This window comes from Cetorhinus maximus, chromosome 16 (genome assembly GCF_964194155.1).
Source record: "Cetorhinus maximus chromosome 16, sCetMax3.hap1.1, whole genome shotgun sequence".
In the NCBI taxonomy this organism is placed as follows: Eukaryota; Metazoa; Chordata; class Chondrichthyes; order Lamniformes; family Cetorhinidae; genus Cetorhinus; species Cetorhinus maximus.
Window position 1 is genome coordinate 34497997 of NC_135894.1, and position 13669 is coordinate 34511665.

Below are 13669 nucleotides of genomic sequence, written 5' to 3' on the forward strand. Positions count from 1 at the left end.
CATCGTGAAGCACAGTACCATAGGGGATGTTCTAATAAAAAGAAAGCTGGAAACACTCAGGAGGTCAAACAATATCTGTACAGATATAGATTTCATCAAAACTGGCTGCATTTGAATATTTCCATCCTCCACTACATATAGCTATCTCTTTCATCTGTTCTCGTCATTCCTCCAGACAACGGTAAAGTACGCTGCCCAAAATATTGAGACCTATTAGTTCCTCTAAGGAATTCTTCTAACGTAACAAACTAATCCTTTTCAGTGCAAATTTTACATGGTGTAACCATAAAATAAGTCTTACTCAATGTTCCCGCTCTATGAACTTTTTTCAAACAACTTTTGGCTGCATTTGATTTAGTATTTAGCAGTCTTTGAAAACTGATTACTAATGTGGGTAAAAACTAGTAACCATTGAATAGTTAAGATTTCAAACTATTATGAAGGTTATGGCAAAATAAATGAGATATAACTTCAGGTAATAATAGGGGCTATAGTTGACTGTACCACCTGTGGCTAGGAAATTAACCAGGCTCCCAAATTTGAGCACAACATACAAAAATCCTCATTGGAACGTGAACAGAATTCAGCTGGGAGGCAATTAATGATGAAATAGTCTGCCAACATTTACAAACGTTACATATGAATAGTGACTATTTTGGAGAGATACTGGACAGCTGCCCTGGAACATAGGCCCAAATATCCCGATTAGCATCAGAATAGTTCCAACCGACACTAATCACAGGAAAAAATACACACTTACATGCCAGCATTTTTTAAGGCCAGACTTCAGATGCTGGCTGATCTCTGAAGCCTCCATTGTAGAAAACCAGACAGGCCTTGGCACAACACAGGAGAGGCCAAGCCACACCCTATTTTCACAGCACTGGCTGCTGAATTAGAGTCATAGAGTTTTACAGCACAGTAAAAGGCCCTTCGGCCCATCATGTCCACGCCAGTCATCAAGCCCCTATCTACTCTAAACCCATTTTCCAGCATTTGGCCCACAACCTTGTATGCTATGGCGTTTCAAGTGGTCATCTAAATACTTAAATGTTGTGATGGTTCCTGCCTCTACCACCCTTTCAGGCAGTGAGTTCCAGATTCCCCCCCACCTTCTGGGTGAAAACAATCTTTCCTCCAATCCCCTCTAAACCTCCTGCCCTTTACCTTAAATCTCTGCCCCCTGGTTACTGACCCCTCCACTAAGGGGAAAAGTTTCTTCCTATCTCCCCTATCTATGCCCCTCATTATTTTGTACACCTCTATCAGGTTCCCCCCTCAGCCTTCTCTGCTCTAAAGAAAACAACCCCAATCCATCTAGTCTCTCTTCTGGGAAGGAAGAATTTAATGTCCCAAATCTTGTGTTAATTTTGCTACTTCGAAATCTGTTTCACATTACAAAATGTGCTTTTCAGCATCTACAATTATTAAATATCCCGTGGCCGGCATTTGTAAATGAAATCACTTGCGGTTCTTTGAATGAACATGCTGAAACTGAAGGAAAAACGCATGGATTTAAGATTGCCTGGAGATACCAACCTCCAAAATTGCATAGCCTCACCCACTAACAGTGCTAATCCCGTTTCACCCCTGACAATGTCCATCTTCCCCCACCCCGACATTGTTCTCCTCCCTTCATCACCCTCAACAGTGTACTCCTCCTTCCCTCACCTCTGACAATGTTCACGGCCCTCACACCCTACAAAAACGCTCAACCTCTTTCTCCCTAAAAATGCTGGCTCATCCAACATCAGCTGGATAGGAGCCAGGGATTCCAGAAGGTAAGTGTGGGGGGTGGGGGTGCTGCTGCAGGGTCTGGGTCTGAGCATCGTCCAGGGAAAGGGGCTGATGAGCACTGTCCGAAGGGTGTGTGCACTGCCCAAGGTGCCTTGATAGTTCAGCTGATTTACTTAGGAGTTTTGCTGGTTTTATACCTGCTTTGAAAAACTCTAACTAAATCCATGTAAAAGCCAGGGTAAGTCAAACAGCCCAAGTCTGCGTGGTTCTAGCCAGTTATGGAGCAATCTGGGCATGGTAAAACCAGCAATCAGGAGTTTAAACTTCCCACATAAATATCGGCAATGAGCTTATGTCGGGACTTCCAATGGGTCCCACCCATTTCTTCAAGGGTACCTCTGGTATCTGACTACCCGGAGACCTGAAGATCTGGGCTATATTGTTTCATGAGTGAGCTCATCCAGGAAATGGATGAAAAAATTAATATTTTCCCCCATGTAGCAGGCACCACATCATTGGAAATCAAGCTGGCATTGTAACGTCTTTTAACTCTGGTCATTAATACCACCATATTGCTCCCAGACACAAGATATTTTACTCAGGAATAGTTTACAATTTAAAAACAGAAAATGCTGGAAATAGTTAGGTCAGGCAGCATCTGTGGAGACAGAAACAGGGATAACCTATCTGATGATAGGTTATCGACCCGAAATGCTAAGCATTCTCTCTCCACTGGTGCTACCAGACAAAGCTGAGTTTCCGTTTTTATTTCAGAATTCCAGCATCTGTAGTATTTTCCTTTTGTGCTACAGTTCACAATTCGTCTGATACAAAGGCAGAATAAAATGTAATTTCTGATTGTCAAATTAAAATTACTTCAGGTGGTGATGCACTTATTTGAGACATACTGCATGAACAAGGCATTATAAAACTGTTCACTCAAATGTTAAGGCACTAAAAATTCTGTATGCTTTACTTCTTCAAAAGAATTGTATGCACATTAAAAGGATCAAAAGGGCAAGTGTCTCAGGTCTGCCTGCTGTTCCTTTGGCCCCGCATGGCTATAAATTCTATGATCGTCTGGGCTTACATATTCTACCTGTATGACAAAACTGAACACAGAAGATGCATTGGCTCTGGAAATAAGTTAGGGTAATATCACTGAGATAGGCCACAAAATGGAAATGATGATAAAGGAGAATGGTGTGTTAAGTGTTGTGGGTAGGTCCAGGAAGACAAAAAGGTTTACTGCACTGCGATCACAGCCTCCATGATGACTTATATCTGTGTAAGTCTTGGTGTTGTTTACTACAGTTTACATATACACATGCGTACATAAATGTTCTCTGATAATATAACAAGTCAGCAGAATAGAAAATTTTAAGAATAAAACTGACCTTTCACTACCAGTTAAATTCTTTTTAGAGGACAATGAAATTGATACTCAAATGAAAGTGCTAAATCTTTGGAAGGTGGGTACTAGAAGCATTTGTGCTAGGGTATGACTAGCTGACTGGGTCCAATACAGCAATTAAAATAGGCTTTAGGAACTTACATAATATAGGTCCAAAGGAATTTTCTGTGTGGAATAGATTGATAAAGTAAAAGAAAAGACAATGAAAGCATTTTTTTTTAAAGTAACATCTCAGCAACCACGTGTATTCTCTCCACCTTTTATTTTCCTCCTTGCTATCATCTCATTAGCCAGCAGGCTGAAGCCAGGGCAAGTCACTTATTTGAGACATACTGCATGAACAGTGACAGTCCTGATTGACATTATAGTTGGAGGATAGATGTTCAACTATCTGAATCACCAAAGTAAATTATTTACTACATCTCTTTAGCATTATAAAAGTAACACCTATTGCAAAAACGATAACAAAGGTTTCCAATGGGCTTTTTAGGATATCACGACATTGATTTAGTTAAAACATCTATTATTTTATTGATAGATAACTCACATTTCAAATGAATCACATGCATGGATTCTAGCAAACTTAATTACATATCACAAACTTAATAAAAGCAATTTACTAACAATGGTGACAAAAAGACGATTGCATAAAATCGCATGTTTGGCTTAGGTAGACTACATTGCACTGGGCATGTTGCCTGCCCACCACGGATGATGAAATAAAAATTTAAAGCACAATGGACTTGGACAGATTTTCCTCATTTTGCAGTTGATCATGTAGGATTGTCCTGAGGAGAGTGCATTAAACAAAACTGAAAGGAAAGGAACACAAGTCCAATTCTCTGTCAATTTAAATCAACAGGCAGAAAAAATGCAGAGGCTTCACGACAGGCATGGGATTCTCCCTGTTGAATTATCCTCATGAACTGTACCCAGCCAATTGATTATGCACAAATGCAAGAGTAAAATCTATCTGACAATCATACAAGCTAGTTGGCAATGGTTTAAATTTTTTTGAGAGCCCAGAGAAAGCAGCTACACTCCTCCTGAGCCCACAAAAAACAAACTTCCTAGGCTGTCTTTTGAGTGGCCTCCAGCATTTCTGAAGGACAATTAGGGATGGGTAATAAATTCTGGCCTTGCCCACGATGCTCACATCCCAAGAACAAATAAAATCATTCCCTTTAAGGTTGGTTAGGTTACTGCATGACTCTTCCTTTCACTTGAAAATTTTACAGGGGGCTAAACAAAGAGTTGAAAAAGAACCAAACCAATGGCTTGACTAGCTAATATAAACTTGGAATATCAGTTTACTTATTATTCTAATTCATTATCCTGCATTTTTAAGGATAGACTAAACTTTATTTTGGAACTAAAAAATTATCTAACTGTATCCTACAGCAAATCTTTGAAGTTCCTAACATCCATGGAGTTGAAGCTGGTGCTAATAAGTTGAGGGGCAGTATTAAACTTCAATGAAGATAAATTAAACAAATAAAATGGCGATATATTGAAGCTTTTATCTCGAACTACCTGCAATTTTAAAAAAAATTAATTCACAGGATGTGGGCATCACTGGGAAGGCCAGTATTTATTGCCCATTCCTAGTTACCCTTTACAAAGAGGTAGCTCAACACCTTCTTAAACCACTGCTAACCATATGATAAATACATTATCAGTGTTGTTTGGCACAGGTTCCCAAATTTTGACCCAGCGCCAATGAAGGAACAGCAATAAATTTCCAAATCAGGGTGTTGTGCAATTTGGAGGGGAACTCGCAGGTGTGGTGTTCCCATGCCCTTGTCCTGCTAGGCAGTAGAGGATGCAGGCTTGGGAGGTGCTTCCAAAGAAGCCTTGACAAGCTGATGCAGTGCATCAGTGGTGGAAGGAATGAGTGCTTAAGGTGCTGAATGGGGAGCCAATCAAGCAGGCTGCTTTGTCCTGGATGATGTTGTACTTTAAGTGCTGCTGTACCTGCACTCATCCTGGCAAGTGGGAGTATTTCCTGACTGTACCTTGTTAAGAATGTTAAGAATCATTAAGAATGGATGGCAGGACACTCAAGGTACAGCTCTAGTGGGGGTGGGGTGGAAAAACTGACAAGGTATTAGTTGTAGATTTAAAAATAATGGAAATAGGTGGGAAAAGAAAAATCTATATAAATTATTGAAAAAAAAAAGGGAGGGGGAAGAAACGGGGTGGGGATGGGGGGAGGGAGTTTAAGATCTAAAGTTGTTGAATTCAATATTCAGCCCGGAAGGCTGTAAAGTGCCTAGTCGGAAGATGAGGTGCTGTTCCTCCAGTTTGCGTTGGGCTTCACTGGAACAATGCAGCAAGCCAAGGACAGACATGTGGGCAAGAGAGCAGGGTGGAGTGTTAAAATGGCAATCGACAGGGAGGTTTGGGTCTTTCTTGCGGACAGACCGCAGGTGTTCTGCAAAGCGGACGCCCAGTTTGCGTTTGGTCTCTCCAATGTAGAGGAAACCGCATTGGGAGCAACGAATGCAGTAGACTAAGTTAGGGGAAATGCAAGTGAAATGCTGCTTCACTTGAAAGGAGTGTTTGGGCCCTTGGACGGTGAGAAGAGAGGAAGTGAAGGGGCAGGTGTAGCCACTAGAGCTGTACCTTGAGTGTCCTGCCATCCATTCTTAATTAGCACTTTTCTTAGATAATATCACCACCTTCAACACCTCTTTGATCCTTTTGTCTGTGACATCTTTTGATTATCTGCTTCCAGAGAGATCACTGCTTGCTTGTCCCTACAACCACCCCACCCTCAACTTCTCTCCCCCCGCCCCCCACCTTAAACCAGCTTATATTTCACCCCTCTCCTAACTGCACTCAGTTCTGTTGAAGGGTCATGTGGACTCGAAACGTCAACTCTTTTCTTCTCCACCGATGCTGCCAGACCTGCTGAGTTTTTCCAGGTAATTCTGTTTTTGTTTTGGATTTCCAGCATCTGCAGTAGTTTTTTGTTTTAAACTGATCTGTTGCTTGCCGAGTTGCTTACTGTACCCATTGCATGCTGCTTCAGCTATTTAGCATACATGTAGTCCTATGCTTTTGCTTCACCTCATTTTTATATATGCCTGATGCTTCTCCAGGCATGCTCTATAGGACCAAAAAAACAATTTTTTCTTACATTTGACATTCCTTGGGAAACTTAGAAAATGCTGATGAAGAGATGGTTGTTTGTCAGTCTTGTAAAATTAAACTTGCTGAACTTACCAAGTTGTAATAGCAAAAAAAAGTGTTATTGAAGGAAACATCAGAGATGATCAGAGATCAGAGCCCAGCCAGAGACACTAGTGTTATAGTTATGAAGGCTATGCCTTGAATTGACATAAGATGTAGCATTGTTTTCCAGAAAATTTGGTATTGTGTTTTAAAAGAAGCTTCATAGGATGGTAGGGCTTTTGTCAATGCAATAAATTATCTTCATCATCCAAAAAGAGCCATAAAAGATTGAATACATTGGAGACCGATACTGCGGTTAAAGAAAGAAGTGCCCACAAATTAGCGGAGGGAGATCAAGATTTAGAGGGATCAGCTGATCATCGGGATAAGGGTACATAACCGCAAGAATCGGCCACTTCTGATGTTTGTACAATCACAGTTAATATCATATTTGAGCTAGATATTGGTAAAGTGTTTACTTCCTGGAAATAAAGTAACATGTTTCAACATACTGATACTAGATATCAGTGAAGAGTTGACTTTGCTGGAAGCAAAAAACAAAGCAGATGCATTTTTAAAATAATATTTTCCCTTCTATCTTCAACCAATTAAATGTGTAATCATTTTAATTTTTCTGGAACCATTTCAAATCTGTGTCCATGTTAAATCTGTATTCGTGGGTACAAATGCTCTAACCCCATTAAGCATAGCAACATTTTGAGTGAGTCAATTTTGAATCTGAGAATGGTTACACCACAGAAGGAGGCCATTCAGCCCATCATGTCTGTGCTGGCCCTCTGAAGGAGCATTCCCCTGCCCTTTCCCTGTAGCCTTACAAATTTTTCCTTTTCATATAATGCTCCAATTCCCTCTTGAATGCCTGAATTGACCCTGCCTACACCACACTCTCAGGCAGTGCATTGCTGAGCATAACCACTTGCTGCCTGAAAATGTCTTGCATGTCACCATTGCTTCTTTTGCCAATTACCTTAAATTTGTGCCCTCCAATTCTCGATCCTTCTGCTAACAGTTTATCTCTATCTATTCTGTCCAGATCCCTCATGATTTTGAATACCTTTATAAAATCTCCTCTCAACCTTCCCTTCATGGAAAACAGTCCCAACTTCTCTAATCTTTCTAGATAACTGCAGTTCCTCATCTCTGGAACTATTCTCGTGAATCTTTTCTGCATCCTCTGGATGATACACTTTAACTGTGGACAGACCAGTGTTTTATTGAAGTTTAACATAACTTGCTTGCTTTTTGTACTCACACTAAGGATGCGCATACTGTGCTCTCAACTTGTTTTTGCCACCTTCAATGACTTATGTATCTATACACCCAGGTCCCTCTGCTCTTGTACTCCCATTAGAATTGTACCTTTTATGTTGTCTCTCAAAGTTCTTAATTTGTTCTTTTATAGTTCTTTTAACCCACAAATTACAAGTTATTAAAGGTAGAAACTCCTACAGCTTTTCAACACATACATTGAACCAGGGTTGGTCCCTTGGCTTGATGAGGAATATGCCAGGCCATGAGATTATAGGTTTTGGTGGAATACAATTCTGCTGCGACTGATGGCTTGCAGCACCTCATGAATCTATTCCATTTAGCATAGCGGTAGCGCCACAAAACATAATGGAGGGTGTCCTCAGTGGGGAGGTGAAACATATCTCCACAAAGACTGTGCAGGGTCACTCCTCCCAATACTGTCAGGGGCAGTTAAATCTGTGACAGCTAAATTAATGAAGATGAGGTTAAGTCGGTATTCCCCTCATGTTGCTTCCCTCAACCTGCCGCAGGTCACATCTAGCAACTATGTCCTTCAGGACTCAGCCAATTCGACCATCAGAAGTGCTACTGAGTCACTCTTGGTGATTATCTTTGAAGTCTCCCACCAATAGTACATTTCCCACCCTTACTACCTTCAGGCGTTTCTTCCAAATGGTGTTCAATATGGAGGAGTACAGACCATCAGCTGAGGAATGGCAGTAGGTGGTAACCATTTTTGACCTGATGCCATGGGGTCCAGAGTCAATGTTGAAGACTCAGAGGATCACTCGCTCCTAACTGTATACCACGCTGCCATCACCTCTGGTGGTTCTGTCCTGTCAGTGGAACAGGACATACCCAGGAATGGTGATGGGGCAGTCTGGGGAATTTAATGAAAGGTGTGATTTTAAGTATGAATGTCAGGCTGTTGTTTGACTAGTCTGTGGGACAGCTCTCCCAATTTTGGTGCAAGTTCCAGGTGTCAGCAAGGAGGACTTTGTCGTATCGGACTCCAATGCCCAAGTAAAACTATTCTTTAAACATTTCAGATGCAGACATCATTGACAAAACCTATAATTATTCTGCGCTGAATCTAATTTATATTGATTACAACAATCTCAAGTGTTTGGAATAATTTGCATTGTAAATAGAAAAAATTTCATGAAATTGAATATTTAAATCACTTTTTACTGTTGAAACGATCGTCTCTCCTTTTGAAAGTTAATGTTTCTGCAGTCTCAAAATGGTTAAAAGCTGTAAATAATTTTAATGGCCCATTGACTAAAATAAAATTTTCTACTCCCATGTTGCCAACTGTAGTTGATTAGGGATGCACAGAGAGAATGAAAGTAAAAGCAAATACCAAAATAGTATGATTAAGACAGGAGAAAACTAGCACCACCACCCGGCTGATAATGCATAATGAAGCCTGCCGAAGCCACACCATTTTTGCCTGCCTAACTCACTTAATAGTCTGAGTATTCACCAGGGAGCTGGGAAACATGATCTGGGTCTGTTTTTGGGTCAGAAAACCACCTCAGAGGAAAATGGATTAAAATTCAGATTTTCACTAGGGCGAGGCCTTAACTGATATGGAGACAGGTTTCCAGTTCACTAAGAGTCTATGAGGATGGGAATGGAGGTGGGTCAGATGAAGTATGGGACTCTAAACATTTAGACACCCCACAGCAGCCATCACTGAGACTGTTGGTTGCCCAAAGGGAGACCTGCTGATTGTGCCAATGCCTCCACTTCACCAGAGGAAAACAAGATGTCACTGGGGAGCCAGAGACTTCATTGATTTTAACCTGGATCTAATGCTGGAGGCAGTGAGGGAAAGGAGGGAGTACCTTTTCCTGGACAGTGCAGGTGGTGGCCACTTTGTTCTGCATTTGGGGTACCCTCTCTGTTCAGCATCATCTACCTCCATCTCCAATTCCATTTCCTCTTACCTCCTGCTTCTCTCCTAATGAGCTGTCTCCTTCCGGGGCCTCGCTCTCTAAAGGTCCAAACGTTTCTGAGAGCCATGTTATGGATAACACAGCAGACCACCACAACAAATAAGATCCTTACAGAAAGGTAATGTAGGGCACCACCCGACTGGTCCAGTTTTTTAAAATCCATTCACGAGACGTGGGCTTCGCTGGCTGGGCCGAGGTCTTGTTGCATTTGGACATGGGCTGCTTCAGTATCTGAGAAGTCATGAATGGAGCTGAACATTGTGCAATCATCAGCGAACATCCCCACTTCTGACCTTATGGCGGAAGGAAGGTCATCGATGAAGTAACTGAAGATGGCTGGGCCGAGAACACTACCCTGAGGAACTCCTGCAATGAAGTCCTGGAGACTTCCAACAATCACAACCATCTTCCTTTGTGCTAGAAATGACTCCAGCCAGTGGAGAGTTTTCCCCGATTCCCATTGACTCCAGTTTGCTAGGGCTCCTTGATACCGCACTCGGTCAAATGTTGCCTTGATGTCAAGGGCAGTCACTCTCACCTCACCTCGGGAGTCCAGCTCTTTTGTCCATGTTTGAACCAAGGTGGTAATGAGGTCAGGAGCTGAGTGGCCCTGGCTGAACCGAAACTGGATGTCGGTGAGCAGGTTATTGCTAAGCAAGTGCCGCTTGATAGCACTGTTGATGACCCCTTCCATTACTTTACTGATGATCAAGAGTAGATTGATGGAGCAGTAATTAGCCGGGTTAGGTTTGTCCTGCTTTTTGTGTACAGCACATACTGGGGCAATTTTCCACATAGCCAGGTAGATGCCAGTGTTGTAGTTGTATTGGAACAGTTTGGTTAGGGGCACGGCAAATTCTGGAGCACAAGACTTCAGTACTATTGCCGGAATATTGTCAGGGCCCCTAGCCTTTGCATTATCCAGTGCCTTCAGCCATTTCTTGATATCACATGGAGTGAATCCAATTAGCTGAAGACTGGCATCTGTAATGCTGGGGACCTCCGGAGGAGGCCGAGATGGATCATCCACTCAGCACTTCTGGCTGAAGACTGTAACAAATGCTTCAGCTTTACCTTTTGCACTGATGTGCTGGGCTCCCCCATCATTGAGGATGGAGATATTCGTGGAGCCTCCTCCTCCAGCGAGTTGTTTGATTGCCCACCGCCATTCACAACTGGGTGTGGCAGGACTGCAGAGCTCAGATAGGATCTGTCGGTTGTGGAATCCCTTAGCTCTGTCTATCACTTGGTTGCTTATGCTGTTTGGCACGCATGTAGTCCTGCATTATAGCATCTTCAGAAGCTCGATGGCCTGCTCAATGGTTGTCCTACTGAACAGGTGGCATTAGTCGTATCGCCTCTGTCTAGGGCTTCCTTAGAAGAGTCAGTAGCCTCTCTTCAAGGGGTTTACCTTGTCCCCTGGGATCCATCCATACACTTTGGGGGTTGGAGTGAAGATCTGAAGCAGCCGGAACTGAGAGGATGAAGGAGTCATGGCAGCTACTAAGTACAATCAGACACATGAAGGAAATTTTTGTTGTGGTTGCAAGCCCATTAGACGTTGAGGGAGAGGAAGCCCTTTGTGTTGATGGATCTCACTGGCCAGTTGCTGAGTTCCTTGGTGGCCACATGGGTGCAATCACAAAGCACAGCAGCTGGGGAAAACCAATGACAGAGGCAAGACTCAATGCCCACTGTCCCCAAGAAGCTGTGCCAGTATTAAATGAATGTACTGTCCAGCTCTGGCAAAAGAGGGCATCAATGACCAGCGAGATGCAGTGGAGTGCAGTTATCGTGCAATGTCACAAAGACCCACAGCTGATTCTTTGAAGGAGCTATAAACGAAGAAGTTCAAAGCCAAAGTGACTTTGTCTGCTATTGGCAGGTAATGAGGAACAGTGCTGCAAGGTGCAAGGTGTTTGCAACGAGGGCTCAGATGTCTGTAACCATCTGTTTTGAGAGTTGCTTTCTGTTGCAGCACTGGGTTTCAGACATCTCCAGGTAACTTTGTTGGTGGTCAATGCAATGTTGAGGGTTTGGCCTCTGTTATCTTCTTTCCACTCCTGTAATTTTCAGAAGCTCGGGGCAGCCATGTCTGGCTCTCCACTATGTACTTGCTTGCCTTCAGGTGGTTAGTTTCTGAAGGCCTGGGTAAGCTGTCCTGTTTTTTCAGAAATGGGAACATCAGCATAGCTCTAAATTAGCTTCTGAACATGTCTAATTGGCCTTAATGGGGGTCACCAAATGGGATTCTTGTCCCATCCTCATCCCCACGCTGGTGATCATTGCCAGTGCTGAGATTGGCTCCTTGAAATTGACATGCTGCCTGGTGGTAGTATTTTCGGGGCCCCTCCCATCTCCACTCATGATTTTGGGGGCCCCAAAAATTCAGGCCAATGCTCCAAAAAGCCATAGAGCTGGAATTCCCCATTCACTTTCTTCACATCAATCATTAATTAAACTCTTCTGCTTAATGTTTTAATCATTGGCATTGAGTGCTTAACCATATGCATGGCTACTAACTTACATTGTTGTAGCAACCATGATATCACAACTGCTATTGCAAGTGTAATATTAATGGTCATTTGGTTATAGAGAGCTTGAGTGTGGCTGAAAAAGGGAGACATGTCGAAGCTTTTCATCTTGCACTCTTTTATCTCGAACTCCTCTACTCTCACTTATCCCACCACAAGCCAACAACCACTGAGGATGTTGAATCCTTGAAAGCACGCCTGGCTGATCTAATGCACGCATATTGCGAGATTCTGAATGACCAGTTTGACTTTCACATGCAACGCAAATGTCTTACAGCATTGCGAGGCCTTAAGACCAACCCAGACATACACATCAGTAAACCTGACAAAGTAACGGAAATAGTCGTCATTAAAAAGCGTGACAATATCAATAAAATGCACGCCATTCCTAATGATGGGTCCAAACTCATATCCATTAGGCCTGCCGGTCAACATGTCCAGCCAGCCTTGCTTGAAAGCAAGCTAAAAAAAACACTTGCTGAACTTGTGTAAGAGTGAAGAGCTGCCCAGTAATACATATGACAGGGTTCGTCCTCACAGCTTGCTGCATCCGCCTGTGTATAGGCTGCCACAAGGCACACAAAAGTAGCGCCGCTTTACGCCCTACCTTATTTATGACCGGTTCTGCACATCACAAATTTGCCAAAATGCTGGGCGAATTGTTACAACCAGTTTTGAGCAAATTTTCCACATACGGTGATGGATTCCTTCACATTTGTGAAGGCCATCCAGGACTTGCATATTGATAGTATTGCTGTATCCACGTGCTCACTTGACATTGCTAGCCTATTCGCCAATGTTCCACTTAAGAAAGCCATAGATATTTGTGCTGCAGCATTATATCATGGCGATCTACACCTGCCACCATTGCATGACTCGACAACTTACGCAGTTGAATTGAGTTTCAATGACACCAGTATGCCCAAATAGATGGTGTTGCTATATGATCCCCTCTAGGCCCAGCTCTCGCAAACATCTTTGTTGGGTTCGTTGAGAAACCTGTCTTCGACGGAAATGTCACCTAACCTCCTACCCCTTGCATATTTCCGATATGCAGATGATATGTTTGCTATATTTAAATCCGCAGCTGCATGTGATAATTTCCTTACATATCTTAATAGGCTCCATCCTGCGCCCAAATTCACCTTTCAAATGGAGCAGTCAATTGAACTCCTCTTCCTTAACACAGTGATAGTGATGAAAAAGCACAATTATGAATGAGCTATTTCAACATCAATGAAGAAAATTATGTAAAAATGGAACAGAAATTTAAGCAAGTAATGTTTTATAAGATTCAATCACAGGAATGAAGTAAACAATGTAGTGTATTAGGACACTTTTCATAACACCCAGCACTAATTTATTATTTGCTATTGTTGATTTTTGAGTCACTTTGATCTTATCAATTCTACACCTTTAAGTGTACGACTGGTACCGTAGATCGTGGCATATAAGTTGACCTAGCGTGGAAGACAGCCCCATTTTGTCAGCACATTAATGTATGTTTAGGCCTGTACTTGCGTATAAATCGAGCCATTTTTCAACTAATAAATGCATGTTTAAGGCTAACTTCA

At 42.4% G+C, this 13669-nt stretch overlaps 1 protein-coding gene across 3 annotated transcripts in view; it reads right to left on the reverse strand.

The window, feature by feature from the left end:
* Positions 1-13669, reverse strand: part of LOC144691500 (mannosyl-oligosaccharide 1,2-alpha-mannosidase IB-like) — a 157704-nt gene that overhangs the window by 24486 nt on the left and 119549 nt on the right. The window lies entirely within an intron of this gene.